This window comes from Physeter macrocephalus, unplaced genomic scaffold, assembly GCF_002837175.3.
Source record: "Physeter macrocephalus isolate SW-GA unplaced genomic scaffold, ASM283717v5 random_139, whole genome shotgun sequence".
In the NCBI taxonomy this organism is placed as follows: domain Eukaryota; kingdom Metazoa; phylum Chordata; class Mammalia; order Artiodactyla; family Physeteridae; genus Physeter; species Physeter macrocephalus.
Window position 1 is genome coordinate 48,243 of NW_021145425.1, and position 18,058 is coordinate 66,300.

The following is an 18,058-nucleotide window of genomic DNA, read 5'->3' on the forward strand; positions in this document are numbered from 1 at the left end:
TAATATGATACAAATATATATATGATTTCTATTGGTGACAAAGCCATAGTTGTGGCTAATATGACTGGTTTGTTGCTGCTGTCACAATTGAAGGACATGCTACATTTCAGCTAGAGATTAGTGAAAATAATGTAATTTTTTTCCCATCCAAGTTCAGTGACTCCAAGATAAGGACACCGGAGTCAGAGGGTCAGGGCAGAGCCACAGAGAAGGAGACCCAGCTCCTTTCCTCCAACCCTACTTCCCCTCTCTGACTCAACCCTTTGGGGCTGGTGGAGCATCTGGTCCTTGGCTGGTATCTTCCTTCCCTCTTTCTCGCTGGCTCTTTTTCCCAGTTTCTCTAATCTCTGTCTCTGTCTCTACGTGCCTCTGTCTGTGTCTCTCTCTGTGTCCCCATAATCACTGAGGGAATTATGTCACTGAGGGAACAGGGCAGACTCAGGGGATTCCTGTAGCCTGGGCACAGTGGGGCAAGGAGAACTCTTTAATTCTAGGGTCACTGGGAGCTGGAAGAGGGAATGTCCCTGAGCCTCGGGCTCTGGGGGGAGATGCAGGTCTTTCCTTCCCCACCCCCTCTTCCATTCTCAGCCTTCTTAGGGGCAGAAACAGGCCAAGACAGAGATGAGTGAGAACAAAGGCAGGGAATGGGGCATCCCAGACTCCAGAAGACAAGGGCTGAAGCCCCTGTGATCCTGGACTTGGGTCCAAGGGATCTTTCCCTGAGCTCCACTCCGTGGAGCTGCAGTCCAGGAATCCAGAGGTCGAGGCTGTCCTCTGCCCTCCTCCAGGCCTCCAGGAGAGCACTGAGCAATTGACCAGGTCTGGGTTGAGGGCACAGGGGCTCTGGAGTAAGCCTACAGCAGATGTCAGCCCTGGCCCCTAATGGATGGGCTGAAGGGAGGTCAGTGGCCTCAAGGAAGGGGAGCATGGAGTTCTGGGGTTGATCTTTTCTCTGAATACTTAAGAAAGGGGTGGAGTACCAAGTCAGCTCCTCCCTTGTTGGGGTGTATGCCTCCCAAGATGATTTGGACCAGGGGAGGGCTGTTGGTCTCAGAAACTGGGGGTAGAGAGGGGAAATGGTAGTGTGCAGGGTAAACCAGCTCAAAGGAATGAGAGGGAGACTGGGTCGGTGGCTCATGTCCCTTGCAGGGGCTCTTTCCCTGCAGGGCTGTCTTGGATCCCTGTTCCTTAACCAGACCTCCTTCATTCTCACTGCCCAAGGAGTCCACCTACAGCAAGATCAGCAATGCCAGGCTGAGCCAGGGAACTCACTTTACTCCATGGACAGCCACGGCTGGTAATCTGAGCTGAGCTGCCTTTTCCTTTTGGGGTTATCGTCTGTGGCTCCTTCAGTGGTACCGCGTGTGCAAAAGGTACCCCTTAGAAAGGTCCCTCTTCAAACCTTAACCCTGGACCCCTACCACTTCGCCCTGGCAAGAGAGACTGCATTACTGACCATCATCGTCTGATCTGCCTGCTCTGGTCTAATCCAAACATAAGCTGCAGGGCTCACATGACCCAGAGTATGCATGGTGCCACGGTTTAACAATAAGGTACAGTCCAGAAACCAAAAACAATGGACAGGTTCTCCAATGTTTCATCTCTCAAAAGACCTTATAACCTACAGCAACACTTCTGTGTGCTTCACAAACCTCAGTTGTCTGGGTCTTCTCACTCCTTGATACTCCATCTCCCCAAAGACCTTCCCATAGCCAGCGCTGCCTTTCTGTCTTTGTTGTGCGGTTTGATTCAGCCTCTCTGGCATTTTGCAGGGAGAGAGGAGTAAGAATGAAATGTGACATTAGTAAATCTTAACCCTAACACACGGGACAAAGGGGCACTAGTGAGCAGAGGTATGGAAGGGAATTTTCCAATACCCCTTTGCATGGCTCTGTGCTCCTCCCCTTCCCCACCTGCACCATAGACTGACTGCTACAGCCCCTGTCACTTAGAATACCATTTTGCTCACTGGAAGGGGATGGTATGATGTAGTAATTAAGAGCAAATCTCTAAAGTCAAACCCTGACCCCCACCTCTACCAGCGCCGGGACCTGAGCAAGTTACTTAAATCTTGGTGCCTCAGTTTCCTTTTCTGCAAAGTGGAGATAATAATAGTGCCTACCTCACAGGGTTGTTGTAAAGATTAATCCATGGAGATATATGGATAATATGGGCAAAAGGGCCTGAAACACAGCAAGTGCTCATAAACACTTCCCGTTCTTTGTTACTATTTTCGCCAGTTACTTCCACGGTGACTTTAGACTACAACCAGCTTGCCTGTTACCCCATCGCCCCGGTACATCCCCTGATCTTGTTTTAATCAATCATCCCATGGCATCCTATTGTTAAATTAGACCACGTTGCACTTGTCCTATTTCTACCATCCCCCAAGGTCCCTGGTTGTCATCTTGTCCATTCCACCAATTTTGTTATTCCTCATCTAATTTCCTGTCACCCCTGTGACTCCTGATCACCTCCATTGTCTCCAGTGGCCTCCAGGTCTCACTCCCCTTCTGTGTGGTAGAGGGCACAACCGTCACCCACATTTGGGCCAGCTTGGGTGGGGGTGGGCTCTGAGGGGCACGTTTCTTGCAGGAAGAAATACTCCCATTCGATCATTTCATTTATTTCTCATATTTCTCCCCATGTTTAGACATCTCTCATATTTTTACTGAGTGTCTCTTATGGACCAACCGCTGCTCAAGGGTTTAGAGAGTGTTGGGGTCCGTGGTTGGCCACCCCAAAATGTGCCTCAATGACATACTGATTGTTTTGAATTGAAGTGACTTAAGAAACAGCCAAAGCAAGAGGGACACCCTGACTTTCCTTTCTGTCTCCCTGAAAGCAGGAAATCAATCTCTCACTTGACAGATGCACTCCCTGCATCTGGAGGTAGAAGGATACCCTTATCACCAAAGATAGGAAGTCAGGCCAAGAAGCCTATATAAACAAACCTTGTTACTTCTTTAATGTACTGCCCCAAGCCCAAACTCTGTTTAAATTTTTCACTAATTGGGCACCCAAAACCCATGTTTCTTTGTCCTGTTAATTTCTCACACATTTATTGTTTCTTTGTCTAAAAACTCTAAAAGCTGCCTGCTTTGGCCACTTCTTAGGTCCCACTTCTATGAGATCTCCATGCCCATGAATTAAAATTTGTTTCTTTTTCTCTGTTAATCTCTCTGTGTCAATTTTATTATTAATCTAGCCACAAGAGCTTAAGAGGGGTAGAGGGGGAAATTCCCCCCTTCCCAACAAGGTACAACCATGAGCAGAAACAGACTGTGGAGAGTATGGTCTACTAGGGGAGTGAGACATTTATCAAAGTACCCCAAATAAATGTATAGTTACACACCACAATGAGGTTCTGAAGGGAAGCACTATACGAACATGAAACAGAGGAAGCCAACCTGGCCTGGGGGTCTGGGAAAGCTTTTCCTGGAAGCCATGCTTAAGCTGAGATCAGAAAGATGGTTAGGAGTTAACTGTGGGTGGGAAGGAGGGTCTTCCAGGCAAAGGTCCCAAGGGGGACGAAAGCCTGGTGAATAGAGACTGATCAAATAGGCTGGGAGTTTGAGGCCACCCAAGATTAAGGGACCTCAGGGACCAGGCCATGAAGACCCTTGTTGTTCTTGGTTGGGATTTGGTCTCCATTCCAAGAAGAGTTCAAACAGGTGATAGGTTCATCCTTGCATTTTTTTTAAAAAATTTTATTTATTTATTTATTTATTTTTGGCTGTGCTGGGTCTTCGTTTCTGTGCGTGGGCTTTCTCCAGTTGCGGCGACCGGGGGTCACTCTTCATCGCGGCGCGCGGGCCTCTCACTGTCGCGGCCTCTCTTGTTGTGGAGCACAGGCTCCAGACGCGCAGGCTCAGTAGTTGTGGCTCACGGGCCCAGCCGCTCCGCGGCATGTGGGATCTTCCCAGACCAGGACTCGAACCCGTGTCCCCTGCATCAGCAGGCAGATTCTCAACCACTGCGCCACCAGGGAAGCCCCCACCCTTGCATTTTTAGCAAGATGCCCGCACAGAAGATCGGTTAGGGTCCACACAGCTCTCCCCACCCCCAGTTTCTCTGGCCTGAAGACTGTGCCATCTCCCCCACCCATACACTCCCCTCCACGCAGCGCCTCCCCAGTGCCCTTTGCACATTTTTGTGAGGATGAGGTCATCGTGGGGGAGGGGAGGGAGTGCCAGGCCTCTAAGCCTCCTTTATCTTGGAGGGCTGGGGCAGCCCTGGGAGCGGAGAGGGGAGGAACAAACACAGAACACCTCCCTTCCCCCCATCCCCACCCCTGAAACTAGAGCCCTGTCCCTTCCACCCCAGGCTGTTGATGTGAGCTGTATCTATAAGGAGATATTTTAATGCAATTTCACTGCAAGACATTTTATGAAGAGCATCTAGTCCTGCAGCTACCACTAGACTCCCTTTGGGACCTTGGGCAGGTCACCCGCTCCACAGGTCTCAGTTTCCCGGTGTGTAAAGTTAGTGGGCAGGGATCTAATATTCAGCATGGTGACTACAGTTAACTATACTGTCCTGCATACTTGAAATTTGCTAAGGGAGGGACTTCCCTGGTGGCCCAGTGGGTAAGACTCTGCGCTCCCAATGCAGGGGGCCCGGGTTCAATCCCTGGTCGGGGAACTAGACCCTGTATGCATGCATGCTGCAACTAAAAGTCTGCATGCCACCACTAAGAGTCCGCATGCCGCGGTGAAGATCCGGTGTGTTGCAACTAAGACCTGGTGCAGCCTCAATAAATTAAAATATATATATATGAAATTTGCTAAGGGAGTAGATCTTGAATGCTCTCACCACACAAAAAAATGGTAACTATGTGAGGTGGTGAATGTGTTAACTAACTTCATTGTGATAATCATTTCACAATATATATATGTACATTGCGTTGCACATATGCTTGAAATTCATACAGTTTTATTTGTCAATTGTACCTCAATAAAGGTGGGAAAAATTTTTTTTAAGTTAGTGGGCAGTGCTGTCCAGTAGAATTTTCTGCAATGATGGACATGTTCTATATCTGTGCTTCCCAGCATGGTGGCCACTAGCCACATGTGGCCATTGAGACCTTGTGTGGCTGGTGACCTGGAGGAGCTGAATGAGTTTATTTTGTTTTATTTTATTGTAATTAATTTAAACTTAAATAGCCACATGTACCATACTGGACAGCACATGCAGATCTTAAACTTTTAGGGAGTTCCCTGGTGGCCTAGTGATTAGGAAAGCCACTAACCACTGACTTTCCTAACCAGGAAAGCATATTCACTGTCGTGGCCCAGGTTCAATCCCTGGTCGGGGAACTAAGATCCTGCAAGCTGCATGGCGGGGCAAAACTTTTATGAGAATTCCAGTGACAGTTATGGACCCCTTCTCACGCACTCTATCATAGATGGCCCCCTCCAGTCCCACTTATGTGGCCCCAGCAGGCAGGGTCCCCTGCCTGGGGCTCAGGTCCCTGGTCTACCTGCCCCTCTTTCTGCCTTAAAAATGCAGAAAAGTGGGGTCTGGCCTGGAGGTAGAAGAATGACTAGGAAGACCCTAGGAACTAGCAGAACACAGTCCTTTTTTTTTTTTTTAAATAGAAGCATAGTTGATGAAGAGTATTATATAAGTTACAGGTGTACAATGTAGTGATTCGTAATTTTTAAAGGTTATACTCCATTTATAGTTATTATAAAACATTGGCTATATTCCAAGCAGAACAGTTTTAAGCCAGGACTTCTGCCCCCAGCCTGGAGTACTTCCCATACATCTAAAGAAAGGCAGGATGGGGGCAGGGGTGACATTAGGGACATTTGGTCTCAGTGTCTGCTTGAACTTCCTCCTGCCCGGCCTCCCTGAAAACCACCAGACTGCCACTGGGATGGTCCCTCTTGGGGCGCACAACTCCACTGTAGTGTGAAGCTGTGCTCTAGAGATGAGGTCTTGCCGGAAGCCTGCAGTGTTTATGAACTGGGGGATTTGGAGTAGCCAAAGGAGGCGGGGAGACCTCGGCCAGGAGGGGCGTCGCTCAGCCCCTGTCCAGCCCCTCTTGGCCTCCTTGCACTAGAAAAGGGAGCGGTCACTGTTTGCTGCTCCAGACCTTCTGCCTGATGCCGCCTCCTCCTGCCCGCAGCACCACTCACTCGCGCCTGCCCTTTTCACCGTCCAGATCATCTGCGAATCAGACACTCCCCAACCCAGGAATATGGAGGTCTGAGGGGGGCTCGGAGGAACTTGCCTTTGGCCCTGCGAAGATGGGCATGTCCATCCGATGTGGGGAGGAAATACTGTCCTCCCTTCTCACCTCCAGGCTCCAGCCACTCCCTCCCCAAAACTCCCTGCATAGACCCATTTACAGGAGACAACTTTCACTGGACTTAACTTTCTACCCTCTGCTCTGTGCTTCCTCCTTCATCTCTCAGATGCCCACCCTCTCTGTACCCCATCTGGAAAGTCCTTGGTTGGTTCCTGCCCCCCCTGAGGTCTCCGTTTCTTTGGCTTCGGCAGCAGGGCTGGGTTGGTCAGACAGGCTCCGGCAGTGGCCGCGAAGTGGGACACACGGGGGAGATGGCTCTCAGACACCCCTTGTCTTAGGTCCTCTAGAAGCAGAGCTTGTGGCTAGGATTCAGGTGAAAACCAGGGGGCAGAGGGTGAGGCAAAGGGAAATGAGGGCGGGGAAGCTGCAAGGCCAGTTGGGGCAATGATGCCCTGCTGTCCTGGCTGTGCTTCAAACTGGCCACAGAGAGGCGCTGCAGGGCTCAGCCGGTGTGCTCGCAGCGTGGGGTAGGGGGCTTCTGCTGAAGCCTGTGAGGAGGATCACACCTTGGAGGGGCCCACAGCTCCCACCCACAACCTAGCCCGGGGCGTCAAGTGCACCCCAAACTTCTGAGTTCTGTCATCCAGCACCTGGTGGCACTCGGAAACCAGATCCCACATTGCACAGTGCGGTCTTTCGTCTAGGCCTGAGAGCGGAGGGGCAGCGTCAGGAGCGAGCAGGTAGCTAAGGCATCTGAGAAGGAAGGCTTGTGTCTCCGCACGGCCCACCGCTCGAGCCACTGAGATCCCCTAGAGCCCTCCCGTTATACCTGACTTCCATACCACACCACGGGGCCTCCGTTTTCTTCCGTGAGAACAAAGTTGTTATCACTTTTTCCTCAAAGGGAGGCACAGTCCACTGTCAACAAATCCCCTTTAAGATAGTGCCTGGGGCTTCCCTGGTGGCGCAGTGGTTGAGAGTCCGCCTGCCGATGCAGGGGACGCGGGTTCGTGCCCCGGTCCGGGAAGATCCCACACGCCGCAGAGCGGCTGGGCCCGTGAGCCATGGCCGCTGAGCCTGCGCGTCCGGAGCCTGTGCTCCGCAACGGGAGAGACCACAGCAGTGAGAGGCCCGCGTACCGGAAAAAAAAAAAAAAAAAGATAGTGCCTGATGGGATCTCAAGGAAGATATAGGCAAGAGGGTTAATGAAGCAAGCCGAGGACCCACCCCTGTAGCTGGTCCTGAGTCCATAACTGATGATGTTATCTCCCTCCCTGCCTCCCCTCAACTAGCCCTTTGCAGATCTGGGCTACTAACCTGATGAGATCATACAGCCTTTCATCCTGGAAAGGTCTGCTTCTTTGATTGTCTGCCCTTTTGGGATTGGCATTGTTGAAGTTGTCCATTGTCAATTAGCACTGGGTAGGAGGTTCTAGGAGATGCCCCATGAATCTCCTGACTGGGTCCAGATCTACCCTGCCCTGCCTTCATTGTATCTACATGCTACAGCCCTAGTTCCTCCTGGAAACCAGGATCAATGACCTTGTTGTTGTTGTTGTTGTTTAATATTTTTTAATTTTTTGGCCACGCCACACGGCATGTGGGATCTTAGTTCCCCGACCAGGGATCGAACCCATGCCCCCTGCATTGGAAGAGTGGAGTCTTAACCACTGGACCACCAGGGAAGTCCCAATGACCTTGAACAGTACAGTGATGCCCTTTTTGGCTATTGGTCCCCTGGTATGAGGAGCTTAAGGTGGCCAGGTGGCAGTCACAGCTTTCAGTTTAGTGGAAACATTACTGAGTTCCCTGGTATAAGTTCTCCCTCTCTGGGAGCTAGGACCTCTAACTGGCACAGCCTAAAGTCTGGGGGACAGGAAGCAAAAGTTGTGCAAATCTGAGAGTGAGATGGGCCACTTCCACTGCCACACTGATTCTGGGACCTGTAATTTCTAGGTATAGGGAACACAGTGCTGTTGAAAACAAATACCCTGTCAAAGAGGTCAGGGCCCAAACCCACAGGTGTACCCCTGCCGGCATCTTCTGAGCATTCAACAGGCCGCTCCACTGTTCTGCCAGGCTGACTGCTTGTGGGTGATGAGGTACAAGCGAGTAAGAGCGATGAATCTGCGGATCACTGTCCCACGATTACCTCATACCATATGTAAAAATTAACTCAAAACAATCAAAGACCTAAATGTAAGAGCTGAAAGTGTAAAAGTCTTAGATGACCCCTTTTTTGTACCTTCTTTGCCGAGGCTCTGTGGACAAGGAAGACAAGCCCGAATCCTGAGCCTTCACTGGTTCCAGGAAGGATGAGTCACTGTTCCCTCCAGGGTGAAAGGAAGGGGTTCAGCGCAATCCACCTGCCACCAGGGGCTTGGCTGGTCTTCTGAGGAAGAGTCATCACGCACTCAGGGTAGGTCTCGCGGTAGGTGGGCTGAGCCCGCAGAGTGGTAGACCAGCTCAGCCTTGGTGAGGGGAGCCCAGGCTGTTGGGCCCACGCATCATCCCCATCCCTGGCACCATGACCGCTCTGTTCAAGGGCTGTGGTGCAGGCATTTGGGGTGGACAGGAAGAGATTCACCCACCTGATGAGTCACTCTATTTGCCTGGTTCAGAGCCTCCTGGCAGTGGACGCCCTGCGGGGTGTTTACCTGAGACCGGACGTTTGCATACTTTATGCCCACTCCCAGAAGTCTGTCCATCTACCTTTCCCTAGTCCTCTTTGCCACTGACACTGGTCTTGTTCATTCCAGCCTCCTGACCAACCAGCCAAGACATTCACTACTTCCCAGGAGTCAGGGAATATCCACACCTCAGTCCATCTCTTCTTTTGGACCAAGAGTACCGCTTAAAGCTTTGTACACTGGGTGGGACTTCCCCTCACTGATGCCCTTTAGGGTCACCCTGAGAGGGCCGTAATGTGGCCACAGTCGACTTCCAACTCTCACCAACATATCACACTGACCCTCTGTGAAACAGGCCCGAGTCCCACCCTTGTCTATCAGTTGGGGCACAGGGAATCTAAGAAGCCACACAGTTTGTGACCCAATATCCCCCTCCATCCTATCTGCCTGTGACTTCCTCTCTATTCCTAACTCATTGGGAAGTGACCCTTCACCTCTCTGGGTTCCAGTTTCGCTTCACATCCTTGCCAGACCAGGCCAGATGGGACCTGGGGTGCTACTTCCTTCTGGGCCTTGGGGGTATGGCTGCCTCCCAAGGCTTAGCATCCTCGCAGCAGTAACGCTATGATGATAACACCAACAATAGCTCCTTCGGTGCCAGGCAATGTGCTAATAAGCAAGGCCAGGACTAGGGGGAAAAGAATGTGGGGCCTAGGACACAAATTTTAAAGAGGTCTCTGTGTCCTGCAAGTCCCAAGTCCTTAAATTTTGCATCCTGGTCACCTCACTTGCCTTTCCCTAATCCTGATCCTTCTAATAAGCTCTTAACATATATTCGCTCCTTTCAGTCCCACAAATAACTATTATCACCCCCCTTTGACGGATGAGGAAACTGATTCAGAGGTTAAGTTAATTTGCCAAAGTCACAATGTTAGTAACTGGCACAGCCATGTTTTTCTGACTTTAAGGCCTAGGCTCTTCATCACTTAGCTATACTAGCCTATCTTAGCCTGACCTGAGCCCCTTAGGAAGCTCCCTGCTGGTGATCCTCCGGAAAGTCGCAACTCCCTGGCCCATTCAGACGGCGGACTGCAGGACCGTGGTCCACGATGTGCTTCCTCCGCAGGGGCAAAGCAGATACCCATTTTCTTCAGGCACGCAGAGGAAGGTGCTGCGCCAGAGTAGGCAGGAAGAAGGAGCGTTCCCGCATATGTCCACTAGATGGCGCCCAACACCGAGCCACTGAGCTCCAGCGGCTGAGTGGGCGGCCGTCCAGCGGGGACACGCGGTGCAAGGCCCTCCCCTGTCCTCCTGCCAGTCTTCCCAGGACCCGGGGCTGGGGGCTCCCGACTCAGCCTAGGCCTTCCTGTCGAGTCCTACCCCCTGACTCATGTCCCACACCCCACTCCGCTCTCTCTGATTTCTGAATCCACCCCCACCTCCCTTCCCCTCACCTCCACCCCGTTCTTCCCCGCTGCCCTCAGGAGATGGACTCAGGACACAGGGGGAAGAATCTTCCTGCTTTCCCCTAGAAACTGTCTCTTAGCAGTGCCCAGCACCTCCCAGTGCCTCCACAGAACTGCCTCTTCCCTCCTTCCCTTCCAGAATTCCCCAGGCCCTCCCTGTCACTCCTACCCTCTTAGCTTCTGCCAGTCTTCCGAGGCAGGGACCATTAAGGCCGATTCCACGGATTTCGTGATGCAAATACATGCAAATATATGCAAATAGCCATGTAAAGGAGGCTTACCACTATGGTTCTAAGTGGCTGTCACAGCTTCTCTAACACCTGTTCTGAAAGACAGCTGCCCTGCCCCCTCCTGCTCAGGCATCTATGTGCTATTTGCCCCCTTCTCCTCCAAGACTCTGGCTTCTGGACCCCTTTCCTTCAGGGACCCTGGCTGCTTTCTGCATACAAAAGACCCTTGGGGGTCTTCTCTCCAAACCCCCTAGAGGGGGCAAGGAGGAAAGCACATCTTATTGGACACAGGCCTTGGCATCTGAAGATTACACCATTTCCTGGCTGTGTGGCCTTGGAAAAGTAGTGTAACTTCTCTGAGCCTTGGTTGCATCATAAGTGGAATGGGAATAATAATAGTACCTTTCTCATAAGGCTGGTGTAAGGATTCCTCATGATGCTACATGTAAAGTGCTTAGCACAGTGTCTTTGAACAGAGGAAGTGCGTCTGCTACTAACATTATGATTATTCACTGACCCTGCTGGTCATCATATTCTGCAGGCTCGAGCTTGGAAATAGGTCTGCAGATGGACACAGGTAAACATGTGGACTCATCCCTGTGTGTGCATATGCACACACGTGCACGCACAGCTGACAGCTTCATGCACTGGCGGGGTGCATGCTCGGGTACGCACACATTCAGAAACACACACAGGAAGAGGCTGTGGGAGGTGGAATCTGAGTCATCGAGACCAGAGCTGTGGGTGGTGCTTTTGTCCTGATTTCCGGGGCTCCACGCTCCATTTCGAACAAGGAAATGTATGGGGGATGGCACAGCCAAGCCTGCAACTGAAGGGCCAGTTGTGTGGGCCCCTCTCTTGCATCAGCCCCCTCCCCGGACCTCCTGTCATCCTGGTTCTGACCCAGTACTGCATCATCTGGGCTTTTCCTTCCCCTGACCTTGCCCTCAGCACCACTAAGTCCCTACAGGTGGGGCAAGGCAGGCCCACTGGGGCTGTGACGTCACAGCACAGGCCCTGGATGACATCATCGAGCAGGTGGTACCTGCCCCCTGGAGCACACTTGGTAGGCATAGTGGGGAAGGAGATCTGAAGGAGGTGACATATGGTGGTAGTTAAGAGCATTTAATTGGGAAGGAGGTAGACCCAAGTTCAAGTGAGTTCTGGCTCTGTATGACCTTTTATAGTTTCCCTAATCTCTTTGGGTCTCAATTTCTTTACCAGTAGAAGGAGGTCGGTCATACCTAGCTCAGAGGGTTTGGGGGACTTTTCGGGGGAATAATGCACATAAAAATGTCCTTCATTCAGTGCTGCCTGGACTGAATGTTCATATGTGGCCATCATTTTGGATGATGCTTATTGAAAGTGAGAGCAGATCCTCTGGGCAGCTCCGGCCCCAGCAGTTTCATCTCATTCCCTAGAGCTGCCCCTCTTCCCACACCACTCAGGCCAGGAGGGGAGAAGGTGGGCAGTGCCATCTGATACGTGGGGTCTCAGAGGGCTACCTCCTAGGTCCGTGTGGGCTGGGTATCAACAGGCGCCTGCGTGTGTCTCGGGAGATGGGTTCGATCAGCTTTTCTTCTCTGACTGGGAGATGATTGGTCAAGATGGGAAGGAGTCTTGAAAGTCCTTTCCTTGAAATGTCTGCCATTTACTGTGTACCTACTGTGTGCTAGGCACCATGCCTGGTGTTGCTCCACGTGAGCTCTTTTCACCCTTATAACAGCCCTGTGAAAGGGGTATCAGCATCCCCAGTGTCAAAGACAAGAAGAAAATGGGTGACTTGCCCAAGGATACACAGTGGGTAAAGAGAGAAACTGGGATTCAGACTGTCTCCCATTCCAGGCTCTCTACCGTACTACATACACCAGTGGTTTTGACTGATTTGTGTGGACTCCAGGGACACGACATTAGGCAGGGGAAGGATCCCTATATCTCAGGTCAATCTCCCTTTATTTTTTTTGGCCATGCTGCAAGGCTTGTGGGATCTTAGTTCCCCAACCAGGATCGAACCCGGGCCCTCGGCAGTAAAAATGTTGAGTCCTAACCACTGGACCGCCCAGGAATTCCCTCAGGTCAGTCTCTTGAGAGCCTTGAGGGTGACAGTGGAGCTGCTGTGAGTTAGTTAATCTATGGGAAGTGCCCCCAGGTGTCGTGCACTTGGCTCCCAGCCAGTGGTTACACGACATCAGAGAAGGCACACAGGTGCATGGGACACAGGTGCATGGAGGTAGGGGGTGGGGTGGGAGCAGCCTAGACACCTGCTGCAGGCTCAGTCCTGTGCCCGTGGGTGGGTGGCTAGGGAGGGGGAAGCAGTAGATGGACAGGGTCGGGGTGGGGGCAGGGATGCTGAGTCGGCTCTGAAGCCCAAGGTGAGTCTGGAACCTGCCAGGAAGAGGAAAATATGAAGGAGAGGAAAGGACAGGCGGGGAGGTGAGCTGCAGTGGGGGGACACTAAGGCAGCCCCAGGAAAGGACGGTGGGTGTGGGGAGATTGACAGAGGATGGTTAGGTGTGCAGGCTCTGGTGTCGATGACACAGGCTCTTAGCCAGACTCCAATGGCAAGAACTGCCCTTTAGTTTTCTCAGCTGCAAACCAGGGTACAAATAGTGCCTACTCCGAGAACGTCTAATCCTGCACCACTAGAACCTGAACTTCATTTTGGCCCAGCGGCCAAGGAACCATCACAGGGACCTTAATCACTGTTGGGCCCAGGAATGGCAGCTTCTGAAGACTCCCGGGAGTGGCTTCCCACCACAGTCTAACCATGCACTCCATTTTTTTCTCCAAGCAATGGTCACCTTTTCCTCTGGCCCCAGGTCTTTAGGTCTGCATAGTAGGGGCTCCAAGAACATTCATTGAAAAGATGAAATGAACAATACATGTCAAGTGGCTGTTACATTGTTCAATAATTACACCATGGCTCATTTAATGTCTGCAAATATTTTGGGAGCATCCACCCTGTGCTTAGCAAATAAGACCCAGTCCCTACCCTCATGATCTCACAGATCAGTGGGTGAAGAGTTCAAGGTGGCAATGAGTGTAACCAGGATGACGTCAGGGGCATTCCCAAACCAAGGCCCAGAGGCAAATGTGGCCAAAGCTTGGAGGAAAAAAATGTGTGTGGTTAGGCTGGGCTGGGGAGGCAGCCCCCGGAACCTTCCGAAGCAGGCCCTTCCCGGCCCCAACAGTGATTAAGGTCCTTGTGGCTGGTTACTCGGCAGCCAGGCGGGAAGAGAAAGCCCGTAATTAACAAGCTGGCACTCACACAACCACATGTCAGCACGCCCAAGCGCTAGGATAGCTGTCTGTCAGTCGTATCTGCTGGTGGAATTTTTTAGACAGCTAGGCTCAAGCCGGGAAATGAATATAAGTTACATTTCTATGCATCGTTGTTCGTGGTGGTAAAAAAAATTAATCAGTGACATAGCTGTGACACATACTCATTTAAGAGTCTACAGAGAAATGTTCATTTGTCAGAGGCAGCAAAGAAGAGATTATGTGTCAGCCGGGGAGGGGTGAAATATTTATACAATGGCTAGTAAACACAGGTGTGTAAGGGGGTCAATTGATTGTGTCAGTGGCCACATGACAAATGCATCATTGAGCAGCCATGGGCACTACCCCTGTGCCTGGGGGCTCCATTCTGATGACAAATACAAAACATGTTACCGTTAATGCTCCCCACCAACCACCCGCTCGGCCCTCTTTGCCGGCTGAGCGAACACAGATTGCTAGGAAGCAGAACTCCCATGGAAGCTGCCCACCCCCGACTTCATTAAGTTGAACTCCAAGTTGGTAAATTACACTCCAAATGCCAAAACAGCTGCAAAAAACCATTTCTTTGTGTGTGTGCTGTTTTTTAAAGCTTCATGTTTCTGAATTTCAGAAGGCCTGGAAAATGATTGGCCTTGCTCCCTACCTCCACCAAGACGTAGACCAGCACTCCCGATGCAGACCTCACCCTGCCCCAGGCTCTGCACTCCGTGTGCTGGTTAGAGGTCCTGGTCCAGCCAGCCCTGTGGCTGGTTTGACCTCCTTCCCTGTTCTCACTGCTGAGGCCAAGGACCAGTTTGTTCCCCAATTGCTGTTAGAGGTTCCTGTTGCCCCTCTCCATGGGCAGTCTACCTGGAGCTCCGAGATTGGTCATCAAGCTTCCCAGAAGGAGAAGCACATCATATTGGCAATGACCACATCATATCAGCAATTACCACTGCTAGTTTCTGAGCCCTGATCACGTGGGAGGCCCCATGTCAAGCACTGTACAGGCGTTATTTCTTTGAATCTTAACACAAACCTTGAGGTAGGTCTAATTATTGGTTCAGTTGTACAGGGAAGGAAACCAAAACCTAGACAAGTAGCTTGTCTAAGGCTCATAGGTGCACAGATGGAGGCAGGATTCCGGCCAGGCAGGACTCTGGAGCACAGGCTTCTTGGTCCTCGTTGGCCTGTCCGACCGTGTTGGAGCTATGGGGTCTCGCGGTTAACACCTGAAAATCTTAATCCCCGTGCTTAAACAGTGCAGATTCTATGAGATTAATTCATAACTCTACAAAATGATAAACTTCTGGAGGCAGGGGCCGTGTCCCAGACTCTGCTCACAGCGTTCACTCCAGAAAAGTGTGGCTGATTCTAACTCTCATCCTCACTGGGGCAGGTAGATTCACTCCCAGTCCTCAAAGTGTCCCCCACCATCCCAGCTCAGAAACATGCGGCTTGTCCCCCCTCTGGGGACTGAGAGAGGCCCTTTCCCCTCCCCTGCACCCACTCCCAGCCTCAAGCCTGTTACCAGTTGCTATGATGCCCCTACTATTCCTGTGACAACATCCAACATCCAACATCATCATTTGATTTGGGATGGGATGACGTGGTGAGAAAACAGTTGCAGATGAAATTTCACACATATCTGTGAATGTGGAGATTACAAATAAGCACACATTGCAACTTGTTTTTACTTTTTAAAATGAGATTCCTCCCCTACAACGTGGTACTCCACTTTGGATTTCTCACTGCAAAACTGCTAATAATGGTAATACTAATAAGAGCGATAATAACATAGGTTGCATTTATTAAGTGTTTATTATATGCTAAGGGTTTCGTGTATTGTTTTGTATAATCCTCACAACAATCCCATTTTATAGAGGAGAAAACTGAGAACCAGAGAAATGACATAATGTGCCCCAGGACACCTGGGTAGTAGGAGCTGGGATTGGAACCTGCAGTGTACCATCTGCAGAACCCCTGGACTCTCACCCATTTAAAGTCGGAGTTCACTCCTACTGCACAGTAGGGGCTCCACCCAGCTCAGACCCCCTCTTCAGCCATATTGAACGGCTCTAGCTCCGCAACTGGCTTTGCTCTCTTTTGCCTCTGGGCCTCTGCACATGGTGTTCCCATTGTCTAGAATGCCCTTCCTTCTGTTTGCTCTCAAATGGGTACCTCCCTGGGGACCACTGGTGGGAAGCTTTGGCTTTCACATCTTACCCCATCCACAAACCACCCCCCACCCCTGGCCTCCAAAGTCTCCCCCAAGCTCAGCCAAGAGTGCCCTGGAAGGCCCCTCCCACATCCCCACAGCCTGCAAGGCTGGCTCCAAGGGTCCTGGACAAGAAAGGACTGGGAACACAGTGTCCCCACTGCCAGCCCCACCATCTACACAGCCTCCACAGCATCCTTAACACAGGCCTGACGGGATGATGACCCTGCCACATGCCCCTCTCCAGCACTGCATGAGCTTTACCTCTCTTCTCTCCTCCAGCCAAACTGCCTCACTTATGGCATCTCTGAACAGGTGCTGCTCTCTCTTACCTCTGGCTCTTTCTGCTTGGAACATTCTTCCTTCTTTCTCTGCTGCCTGCCCCCTAATCATATTTCAAGATTCATCTTGGGTGCCCCTTCCTCCAGGAAGCCTTCCCAGGTTTCCCCGGCCTGGGTTAGCTCCTCCAGAGCAGGAGATTGGCCCACTGTCCACTGCGGTATTCATAATGCCAGGCACAGAGGAGGGCCTCAGTGAATGTTTGTCAAATGAACGTGTGAGTGAATGAGGACGTGGGAGTGCAGACAGCCATGGAAAAGGGAGCTCTCTAATAGTCCCAGACTTCAAGGAAGACGTTCTGAAGGTTTGGGGTCTGAGAAGGAGCCTCAGTTAAGCCAGAAAGAGCCTAAGGATAGGGATTAAAGTCAGATTGGTCAAACTGACGAGCATTATGTCCTGGATCTGAAGAGCCTGTGTGACTTTAAGCTATTACTTAACTTCTCTAAGTTTTGGCCACCTCATCTATAACATGGGCAGAAGAGCTGAGAGGGTTTGTGCTGTAGAGGCTACTCCAGGATCCCAGGCAAGGGGATAATTATGAGCCACGGACTATTAGGAACCTGTGTCCTGGGCCTGACCCTGGTCCCCCACAAACTGTGCGACCTCGGACAAGACTCTTCCCTCTCTGAGTCTTGATTTTCTCCTCTACAAAATAAGGACATTAATTTTCTTCCCAGTAATTACCCAATAGGATTATTGTGGCAGATCATATGAGATAATATATGTGAAAAGGCTTTGAAATTCGTGCAGGGCTGTATAAATGCAGGGATTATGTTTATCTACAGGCAGTTTGTAGGGGCTTAATTATTAGTCTGCATTCATAGGCACTAAAGCTTTGGCACAGTTCCCTTGGTAGCTCCTTAATGGAAAGGGCCCCGTGGAGAAACTGAGGCTGGTTGTCAGCATGTGTCCAGAGGCCCTTGGCAGTGGAGGTTGGGGTGGGGAGGCGGCACTGAGATGGGTCAGTGGTCCCACCCAGCTTTGGGCCTCCACCTACCTTGCAGAAGTGGGAGTCTGCACAAAGGGAGCAGAGGTTCCTTGGCTCCAGGTGTGAAGTGCTTCAGATGCTGCCAGGGGCAGCTCTTCTGGGTTTGCTCCTGGCAGCTCCTCAGGCTGGAGGAGCTGGAGACAAGCAGCAGCCAATGACTCAGCATTTGCTAGGCGGGGCTGGCTGGTGAGGGGAGAGAGGCGCCCAGCCTCACTGTGTCTGCAGGCTTAGAGCCATGATCTCTGGAGCGGGGAAGGGAGGTGGGCCCAGGGTGCCCAGGGCCAGGCCTGCCCCAGGATTTCAGAGCTGACCCTACTCTTCATCAGGGAGGGGCCACCAAAGCTGAGAGGGCCCAGCCAGAGGAGTGTGCCCAGGAGCCAGGGCGTGGCCTAGAAGTGAATGGGTATGGAAGAAGGAGACAGAAGGAAGAGGGACTGGAGAATAAAGACCTGGTCCTGAGATACCAGAAGTCATTCCTCTGAAGATGGGGAAGGAGGGTGAGTGGGAGGGACTAAAACAGGAAGCAGGGAGTCCTGGTACCATCCATCCATTTATTTGCTCATTCAAAATATTTCCTGAGCACCTACTACAAGCTGGGTAACTGAAGACAGAAAAGTAAATGAGAAGGAGCTGTCCCTGCCCTTGTGGAGTTTAGTCCACTTCCCAGGGAAGG